Genomic DNA, 18,967 nt, shown 5'->3' with positions numbered 1-18,967 from the left:
GAAACGCGTGGTGAGATAAATATGTCCACAGGGGTTGAATAACGAACCAATGAAAATCGCGCTTTCGTTCGTTATGATAGACAAGCCTGCAATAACAATAACTCATGTCCCCTGCTAACCATACCACGACAGAACTATGATAAAATCGTTACTGAAGACGAGTAGGCCCCTGCCCACACTACCGGCGAAGCTTTCGAAGGGAATACACATACAAAGCACGCGCTCCAGCGTCAAACTTCGTGTGTTACGTTCACCACGGTTATACCCATCAGTTTGACACTTCTAAAATTCAAACCTACATGGAATAAGAATTTACATACTATAACTAATGTATCATTCTGAGTTAAAATAGAACAACAAAAACAAAATCAGCCCTTATAAGTTATCCGCCAGGAAAATGTTGAGTTAGTGATTTTATGAAGGGTGTGAAACACAGAACTGTATCTCACGTTTTCATTAATAGGATTTAAATTTGTGACAACTGTGCTAGAAAGTTACCTGACATTTAATCTTGTCAGGAAAATTATCTAAATTTGTTGAAGTTGATTGCAAGAAGTAATTCCGTGATCATTATTTTCGGGATTATCTTCAAATGAAGTGGTCTTACATATTGCGGAGCTCATAGTTACAAGGTAGGTCGTTTGCTATTTTTAAAAAATAATTCATAGACTTTAGTATTCATATAGTAAGGAACACATTATTCTTAAGGATCATGAAAGTCTTTAAAACTATGTTTAAAAGAAAATCACATTTAAATATAAAACATAAGAAGACACTTCTGTCCTGCCATGAACACTTTAAACGAAAGTTGCGGGGTATTCGACCCGGAAGATATGTCTTAATCCTCCTTTATCCCTGCTTTAACACAGGACAAGATTTATTTCCCCAACGACCGAATAAATATCGTGGTTTCTTATTATTAATATAATTTGAGACTAACAAGGTGGGAACTGCCAAAACATCATCTTATAAATTAGCATACAATTTTCAACATTTTTTTAAAAACTGAAATGTTGTATAAACTTTTAGTGTTGTAGTAACTTAACAGATGGCGAGGACAAATACTATTGCTAAAACAACAACAGCAACAACTTCTACTACTACTACTATTACTTCTTCTTCTTCTTATTATTATTATTATTATGTAAGATTATTGGAATTGCTATTTATTGTTTTGATTATACAATGCATACTTAGCAATTATGAAATAGTCTTTTATTGTACATTATATAAAATGCAGCTAGAAGAAAATTTGGAATCAGACCTTTTAAACATTCCACTATATAATATTTAGGTGTAAAACTTAAAAGCATTGAATTTTTAACCATCGCTGATTACGACTCATGTTCTGGTGAATTTTAGATTTAAAAGTATGTTGTTGTTGCTGTTATTATTATTATTATTATTGAATTGGTGGTATTATCTTGTTGTTCTCGGGTTTAGCTCAATAATTACGTCAGAATAATATAATAAATTACTTAATAGTTGGTGTTTGTTACTTATCGAGCTTGTCTATAAAGACCTTATATTTTAAGAATTTTAATTTTTTTGTATCATTATCTTTTATTTTATATACATTTTCACAGTGTTAACATCTTCACCTTTTATCTTGCAGTATTTCATGTTGACATATATTTGAAAGGGTTTGTCTTCCTGAAATATTCTGATCGGTTCGCTGTTTTTACATTTGAAAACATTACATTGAATCGTGTCCATATAGCCTCTATTGTGCTGACTTACCTTGAAACGCTACATACATACATACATACATACATACATACATACATACATACATACGTGTTGGTGCATTTACTGCTTTGGGTTCCCTCAGACGTGGTGATAAATTAATAAAGTTTAAACATTTGTCATAAAAGACCGGAAAATCCAGAAAATGGACTACTCTGCCTCAAATCCGCAAATTTGATGGGCACATTATTAAATTTATACTTTACTCAAGAATCCACAGGTGTAGTGATGGTTGAAAAGAAATCGATACTGTCACTTTTGAGAAAAGACAAACACCTTGAGTTGGAAACCGCAATGTTAGTAATCATGACTAATCCATTGATAGACACAATATCATGACATAACTAAACATGTAATATTTTCTACTAATTTCATTTCGATATTTCATACCAGTATGTTTTAGTATAGGCTTTTTTAGACGTTCTACAAATGGCATCACTGGTGTGTAGCAAACATATTGACATGATATATACATAGCAACGAATCATTAGTGATAAGTTTATCAATACACAGCAACGAATCATTACGGACAAATTAATAAATACATAGCAACGAATCATTGGGGACAAGTTGAAAGTCGATTTCAGTGTGTGTATTTTCTATATGTATGATGTGGATCATGATACTGCATATTTTTTAAAGTTTATCAATATATACTTTGCAAGATACACTATGCCATGACAAAAAGCACTTAAGATACACACACACACACACACTCGCGTACGCACACACATGCACACATCGAGCTAGTAATAATATTAACTTTCCAATTAAGGCCACACATAAAAAAATATCTTTCTGTCAAAGTTTACGGCGACACCTTTGTGATAAAGAATAGAAACTGATGATTGTCAAGAAGTGGACTGGCCATTTTTAAGTGTCTGGGGTAAATGGATTCCTTCTGAAGACCGCTCTAAGACTCTAAACTAGCGCCAAAATGAGGTAGAAGTTTTATTAATATATCGACCTGTAAATTTAAATTTCCATCTCCGCTATCTCACATCCTTAAGTTTAATGCACGCAATAGCCCACGATTTATGAATAGCCCACGATTTATGCAGTATTACTGCGCTAAAGCCAGATCGAAAACTTTTATACTTGGTTTGTCCACTGACAGACATTGTCTGATGTAGACGAAAATTGAGTATGCATTAAAAGATATGCAAAGTCCAGTCACATAATTATTATTTTTTCGTCAGGAGTCTTACGCTATAGGATGCTGTATAGAAAGCACTTGCATCGGGACTGCTGAGCAAAACACACGCTGAATATAATTAATGTTATTGGTAAATCAAATTTTGATAAAGTACATTATAGATAGCCGTTTATATTAGGCTGGAGGACAAACAATAAAGCAGACAGATAGGTAGAGAGATAGATTGATAAATAGTTAATTAAGTAGAAAGGTTGATAGTTCAATTATATCGTTGCATGTATGTCAGTCATCGTACATGAATAATTCGCGGACATCAATTGATGTTTCTTATGTTTGACCTTATTTAATTAACAAAACCAGGAGAAATTTCGCAACTGGAATCCTTTCTGTTACGACTGTCTTGTGCTTATAAAACATCTATCGAACGTTATACCCAAATTATTCAGTTTTCATCATCTTGTATACGGCTAAACACGCTATCATACTATGTCCATACCGCATAATGAAAACATGTATTACATTAAAGATGGAGTTTCTGGAAAGGTTCCAATGCTAAATGCCCCAAAATCCAAATCACATACTTTAAAATATCGATTTTAAAAAATTACATTATATTCCGAATGTAGTTCTAACGTTCAGAGTTTTCATGTCAGAGCTTATATTACTTAATTTGTTTTTCAAAGATGAAGTTAAATATTTGGGCATAGAACGGGTGAGTTTAACCATTACCTGTTTTCTGAGAGACATTTTCAGAAATGTCATTTTGAGTTGATACTGACCGCTGTGATCAACATTAGACCCTAAAATTACCGATATTGCGATTTACGCAGTAGAAAAGCATAGGGTGTTTTTAGGTTTAATGCCACAACGAACAGTTCTGGCTATGTAGGTCCGATAAAAGGGTTGATAATGTAGATCTAAAGGTACAAAACAAAAATGATAAAATCTTTGGAAAGATATACCCTGCTTAATAAAAGCAAACATGTACTTCTACAAAATAATAAGTAAAAGATAAAGGTTTAGATTTCAGTAAAAGGGGTATAAAAATTTAAAAAAATGAAAGATATGTGAAGTAGATCCCTTGGAATATCGGGTTAGTTACATTACACAAAGTTAATTCATGTGAATACAAGGTTGAAAACCCTAGTTTCATTACACAAAGTTAATCCATTGGAATATAGGGTTGAAAACCCTAGTTTCATTACACGAATTTAATCCATTAGAATATAGGGTTGAAAACCCTAGTTTCATTACACAAAGTTAATCCATTGGAATATATAGGGTTGAAAACCCTAGTTTCATTACACGAATTTAATCTATGTGAATAGATGGTTGAAAACCCTTGTTTCATTACACGAAGTTAATCCATTGGAATATAGGGTCGTTTAAACTATTACAAAGTCCACCAAACTTGGAATAAAAGATTTATATTTTGCTTTAGGACATTCTTTCGAAGATCTCGCCCACAGTGGATTTCGGATAGGTTGGTCACTGATCGTATAATGATGAGCGTATGTATATTCGTCGCTTAGTAGAAATCTAGTTTTGAAGTGCAAAGTTTAAAAATCCATACATTTGCTGTGACTTTTACAAAGTCTGTTAAACAATTCCAGGGTTATAAACATTTTGCACATTGTGCTTTTACACCTACCAGCCAGCGAATAAATCTTCGTTTTTTTTCATAAAAAATGCTAATAATCTTACTTGAGAATATAAAGACATAATGGTTTATTCAACGTCATTTCTCACCGATTTGGACATATAAAGAAAATTTATCTCAGACAAGGCATGTACATCACTATAACGCACAACGGAAAAGAATTTTCAATGCTTCATGCAAATGCCTTTCACAACTAACACGAAGGCGGTTGATGTTGCAGACGATTTTCACAATCGCATGCTCTTGCAAAGTGTTATCACCAACCTTACCAAATAGGGATTGTCCTGCACTTTCTCTCTACAATGTCACATACGGCAAAACCCAATCCATCCATATATATATATATATATATATATATATATATATATATATATATATATATATATATATATATATATATATATATATATATATATATATATAGTACACGCGAAACAGCCGTCGTTAACCAGAAAACTTTTATGAGAAACTTCTTAAGTAATACAGATTGAAATAATTATAACATATATTCAGGAAAGAATTACGTCAGTGTTTTAAGAGAACAAATCGCCGATCGAATTCCTTTTCTTAAGCACGCCTTTTCAATGTTATTGTTTCTTTATACTTATGTCTATGTATAAAAGGAGCAAATGCTTTATTGGTACATCCAGCCAAGTAAATGTTTTAAGCCAAAAATTGTGTCATTAAAATGTTGTTGTTTTTTTTTTGTTGTTTTTTTTTACCGCACAAGGAAAATCTAAAGTTATACATCAATACCCAGGTCAAAAATGAGGACACGTAATGAGACCATAAAAGGAAATAATTTAAGACATAATAATGACTGTACTTTTATTGTTGACAGACCCTGCCGGTATGTCCAGTACCTTTGGCGTCCCAGGCTTAACCCTTAAATCAATAAGTGGATCTCATTACGATAGAGCCATAAGTGAACAATTGCTTTCGCTAATAGGTTGAAAATTTTAAGAGAAAAGATCTTTCAAAACTGGACATTCACCAGCAACATTTCGTGCCAGTCATTCGTGCACAAACACGCAAACTTGACTTAGCACTTGCATACAGAGACTTCGTATATTTCAAGATCGAAATCAAGGGGCAGAAGTAGAGAAAGGGCAGCTTAAGAAATAGCTTCATTTGTCTCCTCCTCATTTATAATAAAATAATTTAAGGATGAACTAAATAATTAAATGAATTTATATGTGATATATAGTTTGAATGAATGGATTCTGATTCAATGAAAACTTGATGCTCCCTCTTTTACTCGTTGCTCATGTACCTCAGTATTATATTTGCATACTGAACCAAGCTGCACTTACTTCACTTTATAGTTCACTGCCATATGTTGGCTCGTATTTTTATGTTTTCGAGCTTGTGAAAGCCCACAATTGTAAGAAATTTTGTTTTTATTACATATACACATATCTCATACTTGTTATATATAAATTTAGGCATAAATAAAGTGTATCTTGTAAGATGCAAGAAATTGAATTCATGAATCATTATTATGCCTCACAATTCGATTACCTCGTTATTGATTTAGAAATCTGTACTTGCTGCAAGAAGTAACTAATTATGCGAAGAACGTACATTTCTTTTATGACACGAGACGTGTTTTTGCGTTCAGGAGGTATCTGGTTTTGCGTGCATATCGTAATAATACCAGAGCTAATTTGGATGGAAAGATTGTCGAAAGAAGGAGATTGTGGAATTTGGGGGGAGTCTAATGCATAAATAATGAGACTGCATAACATAATGATCAAAAAGATTTATAAGTGTTAAGATTATGGACTCCCGCACCATTCCATGTGCTACACGATATCTACATATTCGTTTATTTAAGCTGCGACGTCAAGATTACCGCCCGTTGCAAAGCGCACTGCAATATGTGTTCATATTTTGTATGAAGGTTGTCCTTCAAATATATAATCAGCGCACAGATAACAACATTAATGTGCCAGCTCATTAAGGCTTAAGATTTAATTGAATTTGTGTCCTCCCCCCCCCCCCATTTCCATCCGAAAGATGTGGCTTTACTATTTCGTACATCTAGGTCTCGGTTTGATTAATATAACCAGCACTTAACCCCTGGCAACTTTTATTTTGCATATTATTATCCATCTTGAAATGACAGTGTATAAATTAAGGCTAAATACATTTATGTAAATTTTTCGTCAATAATTAAATATAATCACAGAAAGTGTAAAACAGACGACATAATGAACAGTTGAAAAAGTCCCAAATTTGTCAGTCATTTGATATTGGTTGCAGTTAAAACTTGGAACATTATTGTTTTAGAAAATCCTACTCGCCAGTAATTTGCCAGTATTTACAGTTAAAATTGGCAACATTATGTGTGTTAGAGACAATTCTAAACTCGTTAGTGATTTGCCGGTATTTACAGTTAAAATAGGCAACGTTATGCTTGTTAGAGATAATCCTAAACTCGTCAATGATTTATGAGTGGATATAGCTAAAACTGGCAACATTATGGGGGCTAGAGAAAATCCTGAACTCATCAGTTATTTGGCAGTGGTTATAGTTAAAATTGGCAATACTGCGAGTGTTAGAGAAAATCATAAATTCGTCAGTTATTTGCCTACGGGTACAGTACAGTACAGCGGCCTGATCTATGATCAGTCAGTCATTCAGTGACTTTCAGTCGCAGATTCAAGTATTGAATAGATCATGCAAATTCGATGCCAATTAATTAAAATGATGAGAGATAATCATTCAAACCAGGAAGATATTAGTTTTGTTTGTAACTTTATACGTAACACAAATAACAACCAGCTGGATCCCTTAACCCTGTTGTCTACTTGTATACAGTAAATATGATAACGAATGTTTATTGACGAACAACAATTTTAACAAAAATGAAAAAAAGCAAGCAATTTTATGAATTCAGATACTTAATATAAGTAGAAGATTAAGAAGGGTTTATAGCAATTATCTCAACACTTTAGTTTAAAATGACTTTTGCCCATAACACTTCAGTGTAGACTGACCCTCGCCCTTGAAACTTAAGTGTAGAATGACCCTCACGATGTGAACTCTCTTTCGTAGAACTGATTTGTGTTTTTGGCGCTATGATCTTGCATGCTTTTGGTGGGCATGGGTATATATATGTGTGTGTGTGTGTGTGTGTGTGTGTGTGTGTTTTACAGCAAGTAATCACAGTTCTGGCTACATAAATCCAAGTAAGGTTAGATATTTCCAATAAAAGAGTACAAAACAAATAGTAACGACAAATGGCAACACATCTTGCATACAATATTATATATTTTATATAAGCTGTACTAATTTAAAACGAACAAGACCTTCTCAGCTGGATTATTATCACACTACATAAAGACTGCCTCCATCATGAATGGACATTGTGCTTATTCCACATGCCCCAAACCTAAGGGGGGGGGGAATAAATGTTTTATTCCTATCACTCATACGTAAATTTAAATAATAGTTTCCAGAATCTTCTACAAATTAAACAACATTCTTTCGCGTTAATAACGATTTTACATAGAGAACATGGTTCTTATAGGCAGCCCCCCCCCCTTTCTGGCGTTGAGCGAGATGTTCAGACCAGTTCGAGAGTTGAGGCCCCTAGAACCTGGTTATATTAAATTTGGAAATGAATCGCATGCCAAAACTAAGTACACAACGAAGTATATTTTCAGAACTTTTTATTTAATAACAAACAAACAAAAACGCTTTTCGAGGCCCCCTTTGGTATCTGTGTGCATTTTCAACAAAAACCCTGTATATTTCAGTTCTATTACCATGAATAAGTTGCATTAAGGATATGACTAACGTGTAAATTAGTCACGACCTTAAATCTTTCATATACATGATAGAGATAGTTCTGTCATGATCACAAATGTAGAATTTGTTTAGAGACCTTGTAACGTTATTCAAGTTTCAGACATTGTTTACTGTAATTTGCACTTGCTGTTGATATGTCATTGATAACTGTTATTTTTTTGTCGATATCTCGAATTCGAGTTCTTAAAGTAGGTGAAATAAATTTAATCAATTATTTTAAATACATTGTTTGTTGTTGTGGTTGTTGTTGTTGTTGTTTATTCACTGTGAACTTGGCTACCCGAGAAAGGAAAGCATGAAAATGTCGAATATTTCAAATAGTACATAACTATTTCTCATCACATGTAATTAAATGTCCTATAAAACAGCTGCCCCTCTTTGTTTATTCTTTAATTATTTTATAGCAGATTGTTTGAAAATATGTGATTACGTTGCACGATTTTCACGTTCATTCTTAAGGAAATGAAAATTTAATTTTCTGATGCCTGTATCATTCAAGAGTTGTACAATTTGTCCATATTTATTTATGAAGTGCGGATAAAATAATGTGGAATATCAAATAGCTGTATACATATATCGATCATTTTAATTCTTCTTGGAGTCTATGGTTTAGCACGCATTCCAGTAATATCATTTGGGATGTTTCATTGCATATAACAATTTACAGACTGTTTTAATATTTTTATTTAGTCAAAATAATGTTTAACTTTCTTTGAGGATGTAGGAAGTGGAATATGTGCTTTCGAAATTGTATAGAGAAAACAACTTCCACCCAAATCGTTCGCGTGATAGCACATTGAAAGTAAAAAATTCGACAGTGATATCCTGACAAGCATATTGTACATAGTCATCGATGCAATACTTGGTGTTTGTAATTGTTGTTCAGCTAAAATCATTTATAATCTCAGACTGCAATTGATTTGGCGTCCTTCCAATAACTCTCTGATGAGTTTACTGTCGCATGCAGTAACAACTTTTGCCGATGACTTCATCAAATATAACGTGTGATGTATTGCTTATTATTCTTGTCAAAAGGTTTGGTACATTTTGTTTTAAGTAATTTTAATTGTTTTAAATGTTAAGTTAAAAGATGCAACATACAAATGTTTTCACAGCATTTAACAAACTTTCATTAAAATAAGACCCAATTAAATTCATATTAAAACCCGTCTCGTTTTTGTGGTCAGCTTTTATTGTACCTGAATGAGCTTATTATTGGTTATTAAGCCTTTCTAGCAAACGTATGATATTACAAAGGCCATCTTGTATCTGCATATATTATTCGTTTTTACTTCATCGAGAGTTTCGTATTTCAATGATTCTTTTTCCGCATCGTCTCTGCTTTTAAGTTTGTTGTAAATGAAACAATTTGAAAGTCAGAAAATTATGGATTACGTCACAGTTTCATGCAGAAAAGTCTGTCTAATTTTTCAAACGATCTCCTAAATATATTTCTATTTTATTCTGATTTCTTCTTTCATTTACAATGGTTTCGATATTAAAGTTCTACACACGAAGCTTCTGACAGTCACATTTTTGGCATTCTCTGTAAATTTGCCCCGCCTTCGCCACACTGATATCATTTAATCTGTATTCAAAACTATATCCAAGGACCAAAACATCTTTCTGTAGTAAGAAAATACCTTTTCCATACAGCTCCAGTAATCGATATGGTTATATACTATGACGAACATTATAGTGTGTCAGTCTGGATAAGGCCAGATATGTTCAGAAACAAATCTGACTTGGAATAGACATAGCCTAAATCACCGTATAGCCATGGAAATCTTTATTTATCTTCACCGATAGTGCTGATGTATGATGTACATTTCTTTTACCATGAAATATGCAGTAAGTCTTTGAAAATACAGAAATATGCAATAATTCTTTGAAAATAAAGAAATATGCAATGACTCCTCGAAAATACAACAAGAAACATACTTTGAACGGAGACTCAGCACTTTGAGTATGTATGTCTCCAAGACCGAGAAATTTACATAAAAATATATTTTCCATTTCTCATTGCTGAATTCTGAAGAAAAATGCTCCAAATAAATGTCTTACACCCTTTCCCTTTAAAAAATACATACATACATACATACATACATACATACATACATACATACATACATACATACATACATACATACATACATGTGTGTGCGTGCGTGCGTGTGTCTGTGTGTATGTCGGTGTAGTTTGTTTCTGGAGAAATTTAATCAGTGTGTTCATTAACGATTTTTCACTGCCATTTTCAGCTTTATACACAGGTCACTTTAGTGAATATATATATATATATATATATATATATATATATATATATATATATATATATATATATATATATATATATATATATATATATATATATACACACACACACACACACACACACACACATACATACATACATACATACACACACACACATACATACATACATACATACATACATACATACATACATACATACATACATACATACATACATACATACATACATACATACATACATACATACATACATACATATGTATGACTGCCAGCTCTGGTCTCTAATTGTAAAGGCCTGCACTGCGATTTACGGTATTTTGTAATATGTAAATGCCAGCTCCAGTATCTAATTGCAATGCGATTGGCCGATGCAGTGGATTTTGAAACTGATAGTTTATTGCAGTTCTGCAGGTGCAACCGATGAAATACTGGTGCAGCGCGATGATGCAGGACATGTTACGCCCAATTTCCCTAATTGACGGAATAAAAAATCCACTTTAGCATTTAACCGCAGAAAACCGTAGACTGTATTTGTTTGTATCGCCATAAACATTGCGATACTTAGTGTTTGAACCGCACATGCTGTTTTGATGTAAACATGAAAATCGCAGTTTCCTCTGAGGTGGGCATAATTTACGCTAATTATGCTAGAACTTCTGGCTACCATATTGTTTGAAGTTATATCAGTTGTGTAAAGTCATGTCTTTAATCCAACATACTTAAGGATGGATTCTCTTATATTTTAAATTAGAACTAAGCCTGATGGTTAGAAGCCAACACTAATTGTTATTTTTGGGGATAAAAGTGTCAGTCGAAATAAACTTATTACGTTTTGTGTTAATGATCTTATATACGTAAATTCTTAAAATAACCATTTATGTATCTATCTCCAAAAACGGTGTGTATTATGCACACAGCTGCATTCCAAACTTTTAATACGTCACAAATTTATAACAATACTGAAAAAGTTCTTCGCTTTTAGCATAATTGAGCATTATTACATTGGGTAGAAAAATTAGGACAGTCTCTATAGTCCAAAACACGTTCTCCTAAACCTTTTATAATCTAAAAATACAATATCTGAAAATGGCCTTCTTGTTACGTTAAAAACCGTAGAGCATTTTAAGTTTAATACCAACAAACAACTAAAAATTGTCGATCAAGTGCAAAATACTACATATTTAAAGTTTAGCTGTTCTGCATTTATCAGTGATTACGGTAATTAAAATATACAATATAATGTAATTAATTTAAAGAGGCAGCATAATAAAATACCGTTCACGTTTCTGGACATGACTAATAGCAAGGTCAATACTAATATAATGGTGTGCACAGGAAAATTGATATCGCGCAGCGAATCCTATTTCCTTTTTTCATGATTTGACAAACACTCGATGCTTTTGTTTTCAGCTGTGACAAGTAACATACTACTGACAATTAATTCCATCATTACCTATACTTACTATGACCACATATGACTCGTCATAATAAAATGTGATAACCTATTGGTCAGTTTTTAAAATCAAACCTAATGGTTGTCATGGAAATGACACTGGGGGCATTTTTGCTGCCGAGCTGAAGTAGACGTATAGTAAACGGACAGTCACGATTCAGTTCCATCTTATATGGTATTTAGTTATACACTAGTTCGCGTAGAAGACGAATGGTAAACAATTGCTGCTCTCGTGACTAAAGAGTAACAGCAAATAAACAGAAAAACAAAAATATATGAAATTTATAACAGATGTCCAACAAGTAAATTACGAACTGGAAAATGTCTTTGAAATTGATTTCTCTTAAAGTTGGAATAGTTTAATGATTACCATTTTCATTGCACATCAATTGTTTGAAAGTCGAATCGGTATTGATGAACCAGTTGTTCTTTTTAAAAATGCAACGTCTACTTTGTCTTAGTTTAAGCTCGTCTTCGTTAGCCAAGGTTCCGATAAGATAAAATTATCTGCACCTTGGCGGATCAAGCAGATATTTTAGTGCTTTGTCCCAGCGACATCTATTGGATTTCTTGAGTTGCCACGACGCTATGAATGGCATAGGGTCTGGAAAAGTTTCCTATTTTTGTCCTAATTTTTTATCGTAACCCTAATCAAATAAAAATAATTGACCTTTCATATTAATAAATATAGAAAATACAAATATTGAATTAAGTGCGAAGATGGCTGTAGCTCAAAGGTTTCATCGACTAAAGGGACAAATTTCTTGATGCTATGCTACCGGAAGCCATGGGAAAATGAGATCGAGTCTCTAAGTGTATAGCGGACTAAAACTGCTTGAGACATTCTGAACTGACAGTACTAGTTGTATGGATAATTTGGAACCAGTCTGAAAATGAGTGAAGATAAATTAGAGTAGATATGTTATGGCTGGCCAGGATTGGTTGATAATGAAAGATATATATTTGTAAAAAGAATCTTGAGAGTTTATCCTAGTTGTAACTGAAAACTTGTTTTATTGTTGTAATTTCAGTCCTTTAACAGACTTAAGTTTGGAACACTCATTACTGAAATTAGCACCTGCCTGTTTGGTGCGGAATTGAACTGACACATTTCAAACATATATAGATCCAGAAAATTCCGCGGCTCGTATGGTTTTCTCTGTATTTCTATACAGAGAAACCCATACGAGCGCGGAACTTATCCAGGATGCATCTATACATATAGGTTTGATCATAAGCACTAAACATTTTAAAGTTATTAAACTTTTAATAGCACGGTGTTTTGCATAGGTTTACCTTGGGAACTGAATTAGTACCGTGAGTCCTTCTATTTACATATGTAGACTGTCGTGTACAATATGGTCATTACGTTTTATGTACCGTATTTGAATTAAATAATTACATAATTTAAACGCCTGTAAGTAGAAATCAGCCTAAAATATCTCAAACAAACGGAAACTGTATTAAATATCTGGTATGAAATTCATTTAGTGTTACGTACTGTTCGAGTGACTATATACTTCCATACAACTAAGTTCATCAATTTAAACAAAATGTGCATTTTTACACCCTTGTATATTTCGTGTAGGACATGTGGGAGTCGCTAGTAGAACATCGATTTTTTCACTGCACGGGAAAGGTTAGGGGATTATATTTGGAAGTCAGAACCGTTTCACCAAAATTTGTCTTCAAAGTAGCATTTTGTTACCATTTTTCTAAAATTTAAACTTATAGTACATATATATATATATATATATATATATATATATATATATATATATATATATATATATATATATATATATATATATATATATATATATATATATATATAAAGCACACACACACCCCCGCCATCAACATAGAACACTGCAAGCGCCAGAAACAGTTGATCAGCTGATAGCGAAAGAAGCTGTTTTCGAGACACGTGTAACGCCTTTAATCAACTAACATCACAAAACTGTAAGTGAAACACACCTTCTATTTGAAAAAGCTAACCCTGTTAGAAATTTTTCTCTGCAGGGGAACAGAAAACCTGAGGACTATAAGAAGTATGTGGCATAGACATCGCAGAGCTAAGTCACAAGGCGCTACGCGAAATGAACAGGCCTGCGAAAGAGCCTAAGAAAAACATAGTCCCAGGATATGGATAGACAAAACAGAAATATGGGAAAACACGAATGCTAATCCAAAGCTTCCCCTAATTAACCAACTAATTAATTTTGTTCTTTTCTTTTGAATTTAGGAACTTTCGGATATTTTTGATTTGTGGTAAAATTTGACATTTGATGTTGATAAAAAGCATATGTACTTAAATGGTTACCACATCCTAATCAGGAGGGTACATCTGACTCGAACAATTCCAGGGGTGGAGGAGGCTAGGTCCACTCACAAGGAGAAGCACGAGGTTAATAAAGATAGTGCGGATCCCCAAAATGGACATTGCCAATCCACCCTTGGAAAAATATTAGAAAAATTAGAAACATCTCACAATATCACTCACACACTAAAAAATTAGGGCTTTTCTTCTATTTTGAAACAGCAACCGTTTCTCATTCAAACTAGATTACACAAAAGAAATTAAAAAAGAAACAAATTTTGATTGTTTCCCAATTTTTTTTTTTTTACAAATACAAATCTTTAGTATACAAAGAAAAAAGCAAATACACACACATATAGCATACAGAGGACATAGGAGACCCTTAGCAAAGGTCACTTGAAAACAAAAAGGGAAGGGAGCTCGTCTTGGACATTGAAGTCTAGATCTGATGAACAACCCTTTTGAATAGACTAAAGAAAGAAAAACATAAAAAATTGTATTTAAATACATTTTTGATCAAAATTATATTGTAAAAAGAAATACACACTCACCTTAGAGGGATATAGGAAAACATGAAAATAATTTTTTTATTTTTTGGAAATGGGGGGGGGGGGGGCACGTGTCTGGTGCCCACCCATCCACCCCAAGTGTAACGCCGCTATTGTTATATACTTGTCCAGTCGCGGCACTAATAGGTAAAAGACCACAGGTACCGTACTCACTCATATGTTGAGTCAAACTATAACAACAAAGATCCAAAATTCACCGTTGAATAATGCACCTGCAGATAATGGTCAATGTTGTTTGTGTTACTGAGTACTAGGAACAAACTGCACTGACCCAGATCTGCCGACGCATTATGCGACGGCAGATCTGGGTCTGTGCAGTTTGCAGTTGGACTCGTCTTAAAAAAGCGGATATCAATAGTTGCCTTAGAAAGCAAATCTCAGGACGTAGCATAACTAGTATCGGTTATTTAGGATTACGCAGTAGGAAAAACCTGTTTATTATCTCAAAACAAGAAGGTTAGTGGGTCCCGGCGAGGTCTTTTAAAGAAACTCTGCAGATCATTCAAAAAACACAATTCGTAGTCTACAAAAGGTTTTCCAGTAGGAGGGTTAAACTTTTGTGAGTGCCGCCCTGGATGATATACCTATTACACTGTCTCTACAGGAAATCTGAGGAAAAAGTTCAATGCAAAAACGACTTTCCCATACGGCTTGGAATTATTTAATTGGATGCTTTGACCCTCTTGTTGATGGCTTTTCCAATTACCAACACAGTAGGCATGCTGTCCGTGATCTAGCTTAATCTCAGTTCTCAGACTGCCTGATTGGGCTTCTTACCAGAAAATTAAGGAAGCTGTAATCCAACTTCATTATGAATCTATAATCCCCATTCATGTCAGGATCAGCATATCATCTATGAACAGAAGCGTTTATATGTGTGTGTGTGTGTGTGCATCATAAAAACATATACATATTTTTTGATGAATAAATAAAACAATAAACAATGTTCAATGCCTTATTTTATTTTATGAAATAGTTACTATGTATTTTCATGTCGTATTTCTATATTGTTTCCAGTCAAAAGAGTGTTGTCCAGAGTTTATTCTTAATTTTTTAACACAACAAATACACACAACTTCAGCGAAAGAAAATGTAAAATTTCCACATCTTTCTATTATGGTCATCCAATGTCAAATAACACAACATTGCAATGTTTTTACTACATCATCTACAGTAGAATTACAGATAACGCATTCTTCCAGACGTTGGTTTTATCATAGCAACGGGAATTATCACCATATTTCTGCATTTATAAGAGTAATTAACACCATATATTCCACTCCCATACGAGTAATTGACACCATATATCCCACTCCCATACGAGTATTTGACACCATATATTCAACTTTTAAAAGAGTAATCTGCACCATATATACCGCTTCTATAAGAGTAATCAACACCAGATATTCCACTCCTATAATAGTAATGACACCATACACCATCTCCTATAAGACTAATAAACACCATATAACCACTCCTATAACATTAATGTATACCAAATACACACTCTCATATAACGATCCAATGTACGTTAGCTATCAGAGTAGATACATTTCAATTTTGTCATGGATTCGCCAGTGAGAACTGTCGCATTGTAAATTGTACTAATGTCTCATTTCCGTGTCTGTCAGTTTTTGTTGCATTAACGGGTTTCTCATGTTTTCTTGTGAGGATGACATCATGCCATCATGTCATTAAGATGATGCTTTGGTCAAATTGCATATATATTTATATATGTGTGCGTGCGTGTGTGTGTAGCTGTCTTGTCAAGGACAATTGGATTCCCAATGTATGTTCCATAACAGAAGTCTCCAACACATGATACTGTGGTGCTGCTGCGTGACCTTTCAAAAATCATTTCGTTTCTAGGAGATAAATATCTATGAACCTGTTCAACATCATCCAGATTTCTTAGGTTCAGACTGGTACAATTTTCTAATCCATAAAATGCTGACGAAAATATGTCACTTTCCCCATATTGTAACGCTAATAATGGAATTGATATCCAGTCTATTTAATTCATAAATGTACAGAACATTAGTTGTTCTCTCAGCTTTTTACGTGTGTATTTCTTTAACGTCGTTTGTTGCTAAATCACTGGAAAACAAAACACCTCTGCATATTTTTTTTCTTATGTGCATATCAGACTTCAGTCAAACAGATTTTGAAGGATGAGTCAGCCAAAACTGTGACGTTATTTTTCATGAATTATAGAATTGTTTTTATTTGCATTATGATCCCGTTTCCACCTTGTGACATAGCTGAAGGCAATATCCAAGATAATTTGTAGTCTTTTCATGGTTGCACTCTGTAGTCATGTTTGTTTGACATATACTGCGTATCAGCTGTTTGTGAGCTCATGTATAAGACCAATCAAATAAAGCTGAGGTGGGGGTGGGTGAGGGGAAGACACTTGCTTATGTTAAAATATGTTGTGTTAATTTTATAATGATAAATTCAACCAAGGATTCGTTTCCTCAAAAATGTTTGGGGATATTCCTTTGAAAATCGACTTCACAAGTTTTATTGGATTGGAAAATACCAGAGGTGGTAAATGTATTAAATTTTACAAAATTCCCTCTGCGTTTAATTGGTGTATAAAATATAATACGTATATATAATCTTCGTACACCACTTATAAAGTAGAACAGTGGATCTAAGAGGGATATTAACTTAAAATAATTTTGTTTCTGCATAAAGAGTGTTATTAATATGGGTAGGTCGTAGTATTAATTAAAATTATGCGTTATTTAGAAACTTAGCAATGGAAATGCTATAATTTTACCAAGTTTCTCGAATAGCATTGACCATAGCAACGTTTTCAGCGCTGATGTATATATTTTTGGATCTTCTCGTACTTTCTTGGACCATAGGAAGTGCACCTGGTCCACTTTCACTCAGTCTGGTGTAATCTTAGCACAGTCTCTTCGTTTTATGGCTCACACTTTGCAAGATCAGGAAACGTGTTTGATGGAAGACACAGTGTATATATGAATACGAGGTTTCTTGTTCTCTGGGAATTTCACGAGCACATAAACACTTTTCACCTACAATATTCTTGGTGAAATGTTCAAAACAGATAAAGATAGGCCATACGCAGCTGAAGGATGGAAGTCACAACCACGAACTAGACACAAGAACTAGAGTTAATTACTGAAGTGTCAGAAAGCGAGCAAGTACGCATTCTTTGATGTCAATTTTGGTGAGCCAGCTAAGATCTCAGACCACCTCAAAGAATCATTCACCATCAAACACGAAATAATTTCGAATAACATACACCATACCTGCTTGCGTAAATTAGAGTTATTTGTTTGAAAAAAAGGGGGGAAATGGAACGGCTATCTGACAGAGTCTTAATAAACTGTTGATCTGGGTATATTCCTTCTTCTTTGGATTGGATCTCGTGTTGTTTCAAGGTTTTATTAATACGCAGTTCAAACCCGATTTCGGATGTGGCAATGCTATAGGCTTCCCGAAATACAGCGTTACTTCGGTTAATTTTCTTGTTTATTAAACCTTGCTCTGGTAAATTTGCCATCTGTCTCAAATGGCAAATAAGCTGATTAACCAATAATTAAATTGATTAGCTACTTGTAGACAATTATTATATGATTTGTGCAATGACATTTTGTAATTTTTGTTCTTGTCATTGATTTTTACGTTCCATCATGGCCAGTCGCTAGTACGTGTCAACTTTGATAATTATTTATTGGCTAAATAAAACATCATCGATGCCTTCTTTTCCGTAAGCCACCAGAATTGTGATTCATTGTACATAAAAGTAGTTTCCTTAAATCGCAATGCCTATAATATGCATTCTTGACTAATATAGCACAGTGCCCGTTGCACTAATCATCGCTCTTTTTTTAGGGTTTATTCATTTGCAGGTTTTAGAAGTGTAATGAATGATGATACTTTTTAAAAAGGTCCCAATTATAAACGGACATGAATTAATTTAATGATGTCTTGTCAA

At 33.6% G+C, this 18,967-nt stretch overlaps 1 protein-coding gene and 1 long non-coding RNA gene across 5 annotated transcripts in view; one reads left to right on the top strand and one right to left on the bottom strand.

Moving 5' to 3' along the window:
• Positions 1 to 18,967, bottom strand: part of LOC149803226 (uncharacterized) — a 190,358-nt gene that overhangs the window by 132,836 nt on the left and 38,555 nt on the right. The window lies entirely within an intron of this gene.
• Positions 120 to 18,967, top strand: part of LOC149803225 (uncharacterized) — a 114,044-nt gene continuing 95,196 nt past the window's right edge. For 3 of the 4 annotated variants that reach the window (XM_089952854.1, XM_089952855.1, XM_089952852.1), the window contains exon 1: positions 121 to 632. The gene's annotated coding sequence lies outside the window, so the exon portion shown is untranslated. Of the gene's footprint in view, positions 633 to 18,967 lie in introns of all 4 variants that reach the window. The other variant, XM_089952856.1, reaches the window with a different exon arrangement.

Source organism: Sinohyriopsis cumingii, chromosome 3 (assembly GCF_028554795.1).
Source record: "Sinohyriopsis cumingii isolate HCF-2022 chromosome 3, ASM2855479v2, whole genome shotgun sequence".
Taxonomy (NCBI): domain Eukaryota; kingdom Metazoa; phylum Mollusca; class Bivalvia; order Unionida; family Unionidae; genus Sinohyriopsis; species Sinohyriopsis cumingii.
Note: the sequence above shows the minus strand (reverse complement) of the source record. Positions and strands in the feature narration are given on the sequence as shown.